This window comes from Pezoporus occidentalis, unplaced genomic scaffold (assembly GCF_034315485.1).
Source record: "Pezoporus occidentalis ecotype Australia unplaced genomic scaffold, CSIRO_AGI_Poc_V1 ctg79, whole genome shotgun sequence".
NCBI classification, from domain to species: domain Eukaryota; kingdom Metazoa; phylum Chordata; class Aves; order Psittaciformes; family Psittacidae; genus Pezoporus; species Pezoporus occidentalis.
The window spans coordinates 742,599-755,594 of record NW_026916147.1 but is presented as its reverse complement, the minus strand read 5'-3'; the positions used below and the strand labels follow the sequence as shown (position 1 = coordinate 755,594).

General features: G+C 43.8%; 1 protein-coding gene across 1 annotated transcript in view; it reads right to left on the bottom strand.

Annotated features, from left to right (window-relative positions):
• Positions 1 to 12,333, bottom strand: part of WDFY3 (WD repeat and FYVE domain containing 3) — a 171,612-nt gene extending 159,279 nt beyond the window's left edge. Inside the window, exon 1 of the mRNA XM_062602808.1 lies at positions 11,747 to 12,333. The gene's annotated coding sequence lies outside the window, so the exon portion shown is untranslated. The remainder of the gene's footprint in view (positions 1 to 11,746) is intronic.
• Between the last annotated feature and the right edge of the window lie 663 nt (positions 12,334 to 12,996).

The window sequence follows — 12,996 nt, the reverse complement described above, 5'->3', positions numbered from 1 at the left end:
TCAGACTCATGGCTGCACACACCAAGCTCTGAATGACAGTAAGGCTCATGGTGCACACACCACCCTCTGTTATTGCCCTAACAAGCAAAGCCTAGAAGAGCATATTTCTGAGCACTAAAGCAATCCAGTGTGATTCTCCTCTCTCCACATAGTTCAGCATAAACATTATTCTAACAGTACCTGACGAGCGATCTGGAGGGCAACAGAACGCTTATTTTTTACCCCAACACTCATAGTGAACTGGTTGAAACAAAATTTTCATGACTTGTTTGTCAGACTCTTCTTTTGTTCTTTTCCTACTGAATTGTTGCTACCAAAGAAACTGCGGTAAGAGAGAAGAGGATCTATTTTACCAGTTTTATTTTTTATTGCTAGATTTTACTTGTTAGCTGGTAAACTGGCCATGGCCATATAAGTAGTCATCAACATGATGGGAAAAGAAAAAGGTCAAGTAGTCTTGGTAATACAATTATACAAAATTCTTCAAGATATTTGCAGACAAATACCTCTTGCCCAGTCTAAAGAACAGCAGCAATACTCATTAATGAGAAAATAACAGACAAATCATAAAAGCCTTCACCAGGCCTCCATTCTCCATTCATGCAGGCAAATATAACTTCCTGAAACAGTTATACTGAAAACTACTCGAGAAGAGTCTTCACACATTAACAAGAAAACACAACACTGCGCACTTACTATGATTTTTTTTTCTTTTACATCAAGACAATCTATTAATCCCAAGCAATGCAGTTCTTCTAAAAACCTGGGTTATTCAAAGACTTCTTACCAAACCTTATTTAATGTTTTAACAAGAAAGTATGACTTCCCACCACTCTTCTATGTTCCAAGTTAATACTAAACTTTCAGTCAAGTCAGAGTGTTCCTGACTGAGCTCCTGCTCCCCTCTCTCTGATTAACTGCAGGCTTATTTCCTTGAGCAAAGTAAAAGGGTCAAAGGACCCTTATTGTTTATAACCAATTTCTTTAAATTCACAAAAATAGCTTGCTTTCTTCTCGGCAGAGGTAAGACCCTTCCACATGCTGTGTTAACTTTCCAACAAGGTTTACATTAGCCACCACCAGGACCTTCCAGCCGCTGACACCAGTCACTGCTGCCCACCACACCAACAGCGAACACGGCAGACATCTAACAAATAGACCAGTTGTAAGCTCAATGGTGAAAAAGTTACAGTAAAATACACAGTACTTTGATATCTTATGAAATAATGAATGATCCTGCTATTTTCACTATCACATCAAAAAACAGAAAAAATCATTAACAAAAAAAAAAAAAAATCACCCTCTGCCTAACTGCCATAGTGCTTCACAGTGCACTTGAAAGATTTGCGTCTTAACTTGGTGCTTAAAGTACATCAAAAGCTCACCCCATACTCACCATCTCTTATCTCTTCCTGTAAAAAAAGTCAGGTCTGTAAACCCCATCCTTCCAGCTAAAACATCCTAGCAAATGTCCTGCCAGATGTCTCTTCCAACCAACATTTCTCTGATGTATTCAAACTGTCCTAGATGAAATCAAATTTTAAGGTAAGTCCTTCCTCCCAACACATAATAAAGACAACTGTGGTTAGTCTGTTGAACCCAAGTTTTGCCCCACCATTAATACTCGAATAAACCCTTCAACATGGTCCTGACACCCATAGATACTGGAGAGCCTTTCTCAGATCAACAAAGAAATGAATTTTGCAATACATTACAATACAGGGCTGCTGAAAACATCTAGTTTTGTTCGGCATTTTGGACATGGCCTAAGACATAAAATCACTTTTAAATGCATTTTTGGAAGTGACACAAAGTTCACCATGCCTCTTTAAGCACACTTTCAAGGATAAATTTGCAGAGACAGGCTGTGAAAGTAAAAGAAACCTGGCATACATCCATTCCTGCCTCTCCACACAGACACCAGAACAGTCTTAAAACCACAGCTGAACCCTGTGTAACTTCTTAGTACAGCCATTCACAGAAATAGTTATAAAGACACCATATTTCAAGAAAGCTCCAAGAAGTAACCTTCATCTCTTATAAACAACAGAGAGCAAGAGACTATTGGTTTCTGGATGCAGAACATTTGACACTCCATCACAGAGCTTCACAGACTGGTAGACTTCCTGGTAACCTAATGCGGAGCTACAGGTAAATTAACCAAAATCAAGAATGTATTTCAATTGCCCATGGCCGTGCAGTGTTTGAGATGCTCCACTTTCCTACTCAAAGGCAGCACTGAGTAGCACTGCATAAGGCAGATACACTTCATCACCACAACCCTCAGCTTAATGCAACAAGACAGACCTGAACTGAACTCCACACAGTATGAACACCTGCTAATCGTGGTATTCTTTTTTTTAACAATTTATATAAGCTTACGTTTTCATTTGAAATGTCCATCCTTACTCAGGCTGCAAGTTCAAATTCACTCTCAAAGGATGATAGAAAAGAGGATGAGCAGAAAAGAGGAGAGCTGCCATCTTTCAAATTTAGTCTGCCTGTGCCAGAGGAAGCTAAATCTTCACCTTGGTATAGTCTCTATTCAATCTGAGCTACTCCAGAAAAATATCAACTATATTGATCTCCTTGTATAAAGATCCCAATTTTAAAGACATTTATAACTAGACAAAAAAATATTTTTCTAAGTACATGATTTGCAGTACATATGTCTCCTCTGTTTCCACTTACTGGGGAAAAAAAAAAAACACACCAAAGAAAACAACAAAAAAAAACCACCAAAACCAAACATTCAGATTATCATGTGTATTTGAAGCATATACATAAGCACGTACGTTCTTTACTGAAATAAGAATAGGTTATAGTTTTAGGTGGTTTAACTGATCAGTATGGTCTTCCAATTCACACAAAGAAGCTGTACAAGTAACTAGGAAAAAAAAATATCCAGCTACAAACATAGCATATCCAGATTTCTGTCTCCCTAAGTACACCAGTGAAATTGTATGGGATTTCAAAGAGACAGCAAGTAAGCCTTTTACCCCCCCTGCTCCTGATCCAACACTGCTAGGAACATGGTTGTGTTCCTGGTAAGAAACTGAAAGCAGAATATTTCTGTCTCCAGCAGTTACCACAGTCAAATAAGAAGTGCTGGTACTGTGCCTTTACACTCTCTAATAACAAAAAGCTTGAAGAGATACACCCTGGTTACTTCATGAGCCACTCAAAACCTAAATTAAATATTCTTCATCAGCTTATTCTCACCACTTAGAACTGTGAAAAAGAAACTTCTGCAAACCTAATTAACAAGCGAATTAGCATCCTCTCAGATCATATCCACAGAGACTTTGTTTTTACATTTCTATTGTGGCTCACTGCTCAACTGCTACTGATTCAAGTATTTGCATTTGTTTTGTGATGCAACAGCAAAACTGTTTCTGTGCCTATTCCACATGGCTGCTTATAACGAACATTTATTTCTGCCTGTTCAGAGATGCATCCTTTCTTCTGCAAGTGTAAAGAAACTTCCAAATAAAATGAATTTCAGTCCACTTCAGTCACTTTATCAGGCAGAAAACCAGCAATGACAAGCATACTGCCAGCTCTGACCACATCCTTCTTAGTCTCATCATATTCATGACATCCCAATTCTGAGCATCTTGCCATGTGAAGATTCCAAAATTGTTGTAGCCCTCACAGTTGTGGGAAAAAATTGACAACTGCATGCCCAAGACTCAAAAGTATCAAAAAAGAAATCCATTTATTTCATGCTCTTAAAGACATTTCATGCTCTTTAAAAGACATAACTTGATTCAATCTCACTACTGAGGGCCTGCACTGTGACATTTTAACTCTTAGGTTAGCAACCTTGAGAACAAAAAGAGGCTCAATTTTTGCATTAAGAAACGCACTCCTTATCTGCTTTGTCTGTCATTCTACTATGCAATACATTCTGTACTCTGTGCATTCACGCAAATACAAAGCAAGGCCTTGATCTTGTCCCTGGCTCTCACATGAAAACTCAAGAACCTCCATAAAACCCCATTAGAAGTAAGTCTTGACAAGAATACAACTGCAGAGACAAGTCCCAAGATCATCAGTGGCACTCTGAATGCTATGGAGGTGGTGAATCTGAGCAGTAAAACAGTGAATAGCAGTCCAGTTATCACCAGCCTGCAGTGAAAACACTCTCTTCTGTTCCAGTCAGAGCACTAAAGCACACCCTCTCCCATTCAGTGAGGATTCAAAAGCTTCAGGTGTTAAAACAAACACACACAGGAAAACTGAAAGCCTTCCCTTGCTCACCACAGTTTGGGTGCAGTATCCACTTAAACTAGTACTGCCACTGAAGCCACCATATTATCCAACCAAAGCAGTCCACCTACTATGAACAGCTCAAAGGCCAGTACTCCATGCCAGTCTAATAAACCTCAGACAAAAGCAGAGGCTGATGATGCCAGGTGCGCTTCTATGTGATTAACCTTCTTAAGGATCTTTACCCTCCCTGAGGCATTCTGAACAGTCTTTCTCCCTTTTGGGACTCTCCACCATCCAAGCCCTCAAAAACTCTTTTAAAAGAAGTTTTGTGACCAAGCTAAGTTGATATTTTGTCATATTTTTAATGAAAAAGCAAAGGCATTCTCTCTGTGTGCATTTTTTTAGTTTGTTTTACAGCATACCTTCTGGACATTCACCCATGGGAATGTTACGAAGTTCAATAAGGCCAAATGCAAGATTCTGCACCTGGACTGGGGCAACCCCAAGCACAAACATGGGCTGGACAGAGAATGGATTGAGAGCAGCCCTGAGAAGGACTTGGGGGTGCTGCTCAATGAGAAGCTCAACATGACCTGGCTCATCTGAGTGTGCACTCTCAGCCCAGAAACCAACTGTATACTGGGCTGTGTCAAAAGCAGCATGACCAGCACATCAAGGAAGGTGATACTGCCCTTCTACTCCATTCTTGTGAGACCCCCACCTTCAATACTGCGTCCAGCTCTAGGGGCCCCAACATAAGAAGGATGTGGACCTGCTTGAGCGAATCCAGAGAAGGGCTACAAAGATGATCAGAGGCTGGAGCGCCTCTCCTATGAAGACAGGCTGAGATAGCTGGGCTTGTTCAGACTGGAAAAGTATTGTGGAGATTTTATAGCAGCCTTCCAGTAGCTAAAGGGGGGCCACTAGAAAGCTGAAGAAGAAATTTTTGTAAGGGTATGTAGTGGTAGGACAAGGGGGAATAGCTTTAAACTGAAAGAGGGTAGTTTCATGTTAGATATTAGGAAGAAATTCTTTACTATGAGGGTGGTAAGACACTGGAACAGGTTGCAAAGAGAAGTCTGGCTGTCCAGACATGGCTGTCCCATCCCTGGCAGTATTTAAGGCCAGGCTGGATGGGGTTCTGAGCAACCTGGTCTAGTGGAAGGTGTCCCTGCCTGTGGCAAGGGGTTGGAACTAGATGATCTTTAAGGTCACCTCCAACACAAACAACTCTACAACACCCCAACCATTTTCTTAGCCCTGCAATTTCCCTTCATAATCTCAAATTACACAAAAAAAAAGGGATAGACTTACACTGCCAAGTAACCAAACACAAACTTCAGGAATCCCCTGGTGTACAAAGCACTTTTTTCTATTACAGTCCAGCTGTGAGTTAAGATTCTGGTTCACAGCAAGAGCTAGGTGCCCCAAGCAACACTACTTATCACCATGACATTCAAATACACTCTACTTTTTGAAGCAACATCCCATCAGCTACTAGTTTACACAAATCAAACCACCCTGCTCTGAATTATACAGAGATTTTTACTATGTCTTCATTTGAAAATAATAAATCATCTGGTAATGTAAGAACATAAAACACAATTCACTTGCACCAATACTCCACCTGTCAATGCAACACTGACAAAAAAAAATAGCAAAACAGTCCAGGTAGAGCTACTTTCTAACACCCAACGCACAGCAATAACTTTGACAAAACTAGTAGTGAAATAGAAAGCCAGATAATAATTTTTACGAGCTCTTGATGCACATTTTCATTTAAGTCACAGAAACGAAGGACCCTAAAAAACATCTAAGGTATATGCTGGAACATCTTCCCTTTCTAGCCACTCGCCTATCTCATCATTACCAAACTGCAAGCTCTGAAGGTTTTGCTTTCCTCTATTTGCTTACTTGACACAGCTGCTTTAAGTTGAGCATCAGTTTTGGTAACTGCTCCCCTACTCTGAAACCTTTCACTAGAAAGCCTTATATGCATATCCAAAACCAAAACTCACATGACCATTAGAAAAGAAAATTATTCAAGAGAGGGAATAACTTCTTTTACCAACTAGGAAGTTCACAGAAAAAGTTGCTGGAAGAAAGCAGGCAAAAGCCATCTCCAAAAGGTCTGACTTCTCTCAGATACATGTCTTAGACTCGGTACAAGAAGCTTAAGTTAGCCATGTAACTAAGGAATATCCACCCAACCTGAAAAAGTGGAAGTTTAACTCTTATGTATTTTCAGTGCAATATTATAATTTCTCTAGAGCAAGAAAGAGACTAAATCAGTCATCTGGAAATTCCACTTCTTTCATGTGTTTTCAGATGTACTATTGTCTGTACACTAAGTTAGCCAACCTGCTCAAAGCTTTTTCCTTGTAGCATGGTAATAAATTGCATGACATGGAAATAACAATATTTGTGAAGATACAAGGACTAAGCAGTCTTTTAATGCATATCTGACTGCTATAATTCAGATGCATCCATCTTATCTTTTTCCTACATTACTTTTTACCCAAAAATATGAAGCTATGTGACTTTGTCCCATTCAACATCCCTTATTGTTCATTTCTTCCACAGAGTTCACTATTTCCTAGCATAACACTGTTTTATTACTTTTGAAATCTTAGAAGATACTTTTTTACATGTGCTACAATAAGTTCTGCAAATTTGTTCCCATTCTGCAATATGACAGAAGCAGGAGAAGTCACATGCTTAAGACATGCAGAAAACCATTACAGGGCATTGATGAAACACAAAGTCATCAAAGCAATCAAAATCATTTTCCCTCAAAAGGGAAAGATCCCAAAACACAACGTGTAGCTTTCACTGGAATAATCCAATTCCAGAGAAATGTCAAACAACTTCTTCTCCCAAAATCTCAATACAGACAGTTTTACTTCCATGCTCACAGCTTTGTTCCACAGGTGGGGAGAGAAAAATTAAAAAGTAAAAAAGATTCCCTGCTGTCATTCAAAATCACAAAAACATCAGCACAGTTGGCAAAAAGTATGTCCAGTGCACATTTCCATACAGAACAGAAATCAGAAAATTTTGCCCCAGAGCTGTCCACAGGAAAACAACACCCCAAAAGATGAGTGTCATCTTCACTTACAAAAGACCTGAGGAAAGAATTAGCTAAAGATTGTTTCCCCTTCACCATTCATAACAAAATCCTTGTAATTACAGGCCAATATTAAATCAACATACAGGGTGTAAACAAGCCACTTGAAGTCACAAAATGCTACACAGTACTAACCCAATAATTTTATACAGTATTTCCTATTCCTCCTTCTGTTAAGCTCTGACACAGTATTAGCAAAAAGACAAAGCAAGATATGCAACAACTGTGCTACAGATCATCTAACTTTGCTTAGTCATTCCCACCATCCAACAGGTGACCCAAACACAAGGTGCTGTATGCACTTACCTGTAATAAGAACAGAGGGGAAGTGAGCAACAAGCAGAAGCTTGCACTAGTGCATCACAAAACATGAGCTGCTTGCCAAACAGATGCTCTCCAGGCTGGATCACCAGTAATGCATATTCAGTCTTGCAAAGTTTGCAGTGCTATCACCCAAGTCAAGATGCTGCTCCCATCTCCTCACAAATGACTTCACTTAAAATGTCACAAGCTGCCAGCAGAATTTCATACACAACCTCAGAAGCTTTGGCAATGAGAGTGAAACAGGATTATAGGAAACACCACCAATGCTTTCTATACTGTCTGTGGGGCAGCTGGTTAAAACAAATATGCACAGGGGCCTTCTAATTATGTTCTGTCCTCTCTTGCCCAGCCTGGACAAGGTGTGAACGGCCCAGACACAGGATATAAAGTCTTCAATAGAAGATAACAGAAGTTATACAAGAGTGAAGCTGTTTATTAAAAGATGAAAACTGGAAACCAATTACAATGTTAAAGAAGTGAGCTGTTTGCAAGACACGTGACAATCTTACGTCCGTGTGCCCCAGTCCCTTCAACACTGAAGGGTGTGGAAGGCTCATACTTACAACCCAAGTTGTAGGCCCCTCAGGACACATAAGCAACAAGATTTCTTTAAAACAATCACTATTGCAAATAACTCAAAGAAACTAATAGCATGAGTATCTGTCACAACTTGGGCATTTTAAATGTTGTACTATTGCACTTAGCAACACTACCAACAAAAAAGAATCAAGGAGGAAACCAGTGAAGTTAAAAGCTTCAGTATTAAAGCCATGAAGAAATCATTTATTTCCCCCCCTACATACATAATCAAAAATTGTACTACAGACCAACAAAAGATTCTATTCCCCATTTCAAAATGCAAGTTTAATTCCAGTAAGATACCATAAGAACAGATTTCCACAGTTCTAATGATCAGAAAAGCAAGCACTACGGGGTAAATTGTGACTAAGATGTATGGTTCCTCATAGCATACCGTATCCACCCTCCCCAAAATCTGTTTATTTTGGACAAATAATACAAAACTTCCTTACAGCAGGAAGTCATGCAAGTCAAAGGCCACTGCTGAAACAGTATTTCCACTATTTTGCAACAGCAACTTAAAATCACTCACAAACATGAACTAAACTGCTAATCAACATCAGCAGATTTGTCCTTCAGCAATTTAACAGGGGGGAACTACTGGCTTTTCTTTACATTCCTCATCTTAGCACATCTTCAGAAACAGAAGTAAATTCCCACAACCCAATGCTACAAAACAGCTAACATCAGTATTTGGGAAGTGAAACTTCATGCTCTAACACCAAAGTTTCCAAACAATCTCATGACACTCCTAAGCAAGTGGAACATGTGCCCACACTCACGCCATACTCTGCACATGAAGCATTCCAGGAGTCTTCCGTATGCTAAAAATTCCAACTGAACACTTGCAGAGAACTATGAAATAGAAGAATTCACAATGCATTTTACATCTGCCAGTCTTACTATAACAGCAACACACATCAGTACCTCCTGAAGACCACCTTGTTGTGTACACTTCTTCTGGGAGCACAGCTCCAGTAAACAAAGTACCAAGGTTTTCATACCCACTCAGATTACTGTTAGCTCAGCTTCTCAGACAATTCATGTAGCAAGATGGAACAAGATAACATAGCCTTCTAACTAAACCTGTTACTTCCAGGTTGAAATTACAATGATTTTGTTACTTAGCCTCTTTCTGTTACTGCTTGTAAGGAAAGAAATGAGTTCCTTTCACATTGTACCACAAGATACCATCAAGAAGCTGATCTCAATGCATCAAACTGCAAATAAACAATCGACTGGACATACTAACCCTTACTTAAACCTTGAGATAGAAATGTTGTAACACATTTTTAAATGGCTGCTTAAAATACTAAAAATCACAACAGTATTACGCTTAACTTGCTTAAATTTGAGTCAAATAGATAATTAGCTGGCTAAAAGCTGCAACCTCGTAACCCAAAACATACTACATTTGTATTCCAAGTCTAGCAGCCTAAAAACTGCACAGTGGATTGGAAAGCAAACAAACACATTCAATTCCTAGCAAAGACATACCAAACTGAAAAATACCATTCACTGATGGTGTCTACCACCACTGATATCTGAGGCATTCTACCTAAAATATGTTCCTGTCAATGGTGTTGAGTATTTCAGCATTGGCTCCAACTAAGCTGAACAGATCCACACTACAGAGTGTGAAGATGCCTACACATAGTCCAAATAAACAGCCAAAGCTAGATTATCAGCACTTCTTGACCAGGATTATACAGCAAAGGCACAATGCCATATTAACATCAATGCACATTTCCAGTGCCCAAAGCATTCTGTTTCATAAACATGCCTGCCTATAATCTAAAAGCATAGAGAAGGACTTGGTTCGCTTACTGCAACTGAACAATTCACATAACTGTAACTTTCATATTTGTAAATGCTGCAAGTCTACCAACATTGCATAGCATGAGCAAAATACTGCAGAAATGACAATTCACACAAACTGTAAAGTTTGTTCATATAGCCTATTTCAAGATGCCACTAGCTTGTCACCAAAATGTGCCAAGGATGCAATCAAGCTGGCTCCCTCCAGACCCAGCCTGGATCCATGGGAATCTGTGAGCTCAGGCACATTATACAGCTGTACAATCACAACTGTGCACAGGCACCAGGTAACAACACAGCTCCGGCACCACTTGTGACTTAGCTGGTCATATGTGCTTGGTACAGCATATGAAATTTACTCTTCTTAACAGTAAGCCTACCATTTGTTTTCCATAGTAAAAGTACATGATCCAATACATGGACACACACAGACCTTGTCATAAACCTACACTGCCAAGTAACCAAAATTTAACCATTAAAATTAGGCCAGGACCCACAGATCTACACTGAAATATTGGGAGCCAGCCAAGAAATTTCAGTCAGATTATCCATGAAACTACAGGTCAAAATACATTTAATCCTCTGCACAATTTCTTTCATAAGTCTCTCTCTATGGAGGCATACACAAGCATAGCTAGAATTTAGGGACCTATTCTTTCAAGGTGAACAGCTCACAGGGACTCAGCACCCAGCACTACTGACTGGCCTCCATTCAAACCTCTTCATCTATGTGGATCACCTCCCAGGACGCTGAAGACAAGCAGCGGGTACCTCAGCATCTGCGGAAATCCCCCCACACAATGCTCCAGAGTTCTCAGAAGCCACAACCTCCCTGTCCCCCAGGATGCATTGGGGATCTGCTGGGTACTTTAACTTGAATGTCCCTGACGCACCACTGGATCGGTAGCTCGAGGACTGCCACAAAAATAACCACATAAAAAAAATGAAAATCAAATTACAGGCGAAAAAAGCGACCCCACGACCCGCCTGCGAGCCAGCGTTCCTCCCCGCGCTGGCCCAGGGCGGCGGGCGGTCTCCCCTCATTCCGCGGCCCGGCTCCCCGCCGGCCCTCCCGCACACCCGAGGGCTGGGGCCAGGGGCCTCCCTTCCGCATCTCCATCGGGGCTCCCGCGGGAAAACCGTCCTCCCCAGCCACAACAAAGGCCGCCGGACCGGCCCAGCGCCGCAGCAGCGCCCGCGGGGCTCCGTCGGCCCCTCCAGGTTTCCCTCACCCGTCTCCGCGGTGGCTGAGGCCCCGCCACAACCCCTGCCCGCCCCCCTCAACCCAACGGGGCTGAGCCTCCCGCCCCACAGCGGCCAAGGAGCGGCCGCTGAAATAAAACATTAAAAACCCCTGGGGGATGGAGGGGTGTTTGCCCGTGCAGTGACAATGATCCATCACCCGAGGCACCTGCGCCGTCGCCCCCTCCTCCAACCCGGCCGCGACGGAGGGAGGCGGCCGCCCGGCCGTATGGCATCCCCGGGGAATGGGGCGATCGCCGCGGCCTGCGGCCGGGCCGGGGCGAGCCGACCCAAGCGGGGCCACTACCCCGTCGGGGATGGGGGCTGCAGCCTGCCGCGCCGGGCCCGCGAGAAGGTGGCGGGTCTCCCCGCGGCACAGCCGGGCCCAGCAGCGATACAACAAAGCGCCGGGGCTAGGCGGCAGGGCCGCCAGGCACTCACCGGGAGGCGGCGGGGGTCTCCGTCGGTGCCGCTGTGCCGGGCCGGGGAGGGGGCAGCGGGTGGGCTCTCCTTTCGTCTCCTAACCTCTCTCCGCTCCTTTCCGCGGGCACGAGTCGGGAGTAGGGGGGGGGGCTTACGCGACGGGGTGGCCGCGGCCGGGCGGTGTGGGCCGGGCCGGGAGGGCGGCTCCCCCGCTGCGGCCCGGGCGGGCTCCGGCGGGAGGCACCGCCACCGCTGCAGCGTCCAGGCGCTGGGGTCGTTCTGGCCCCATCAACGCCGGGCCAAGCCGAGGGGGCCGCGCGACGCGAGCCGGAGGGAGCGGGGCCGCTCCCCGCGGCGGCTGGTGGCCATCTTAGTCCTCCTCCTCCGCGGCGCCGAATGCCCCCTCCCCGCCCGGCTGCCAGCGCTGCCTGCTGCCTCCTCCCTCCGCTCCTCCTCCTCCTCCCGGCTGGCTGCTGTCGTCGCTGCTCCCGCGGCCCAAGGAGGCCGCCTCAGGAGAGCCGGTCCGTAATGGCGGGCTCCGGGAGCAGCCCCTCAGGCACCGGCTCACCGCCCCCATCCCTCAGCAAGAAGGCTGCTCGCAGAGGGGCTCTTCTGCTCAGCCAGATCGGGTCGGCTTGACAGACGCACAGGCCCCCTTCTTAGTTCTAGAGCTTTTTATAATCATCTTACTTTTTAGAGCTCCGAGTTTGGTTTCTCCCCGTCCTCTGACAGTAATGCCACTTCCCTAGCACTGCAAGCCCGCGTCCCCTTCTCCTCTATCCCCGCCGCCAGTCCCTCACCACAGGCCCAGGCAGATGACAGGCTATCCAGCCAGCCAGGAGCCTGCTTGTGGAATGAGGAAGGAACCGCTGGTCAGCGCAGGAGCAAGAAAGCCACCTTCGGTTTGGGGTTGAGGTGATCTCCCTGAGTTTTTTGTCAAGTGTACATCTTGGGGAAGTCCACTTAGATAACTGTAGTTTTGACCACAAAAAGCGTTGTACATCTGTGCTGGCCAATCTCATCCATACAATCCAAATATTTAAACACTGAAATAATTACTCTTTTCCTAATTAAGCCAGAAGTTCAGTTAAATTCCCAACAGCCAAAGGCTGTTGCACACACTGCAACCCTGAGGCAAAGCCTCATCTGCTTGGATACTCCCGGGGAATGGTGCAAAGGTGTGTCCACATGTGTGTGACCAGATACCCTTCTGCCTTTTTCTAGTCACTTATAAATTCATACCCATCAAGAAATCAGCACCTAGCAGT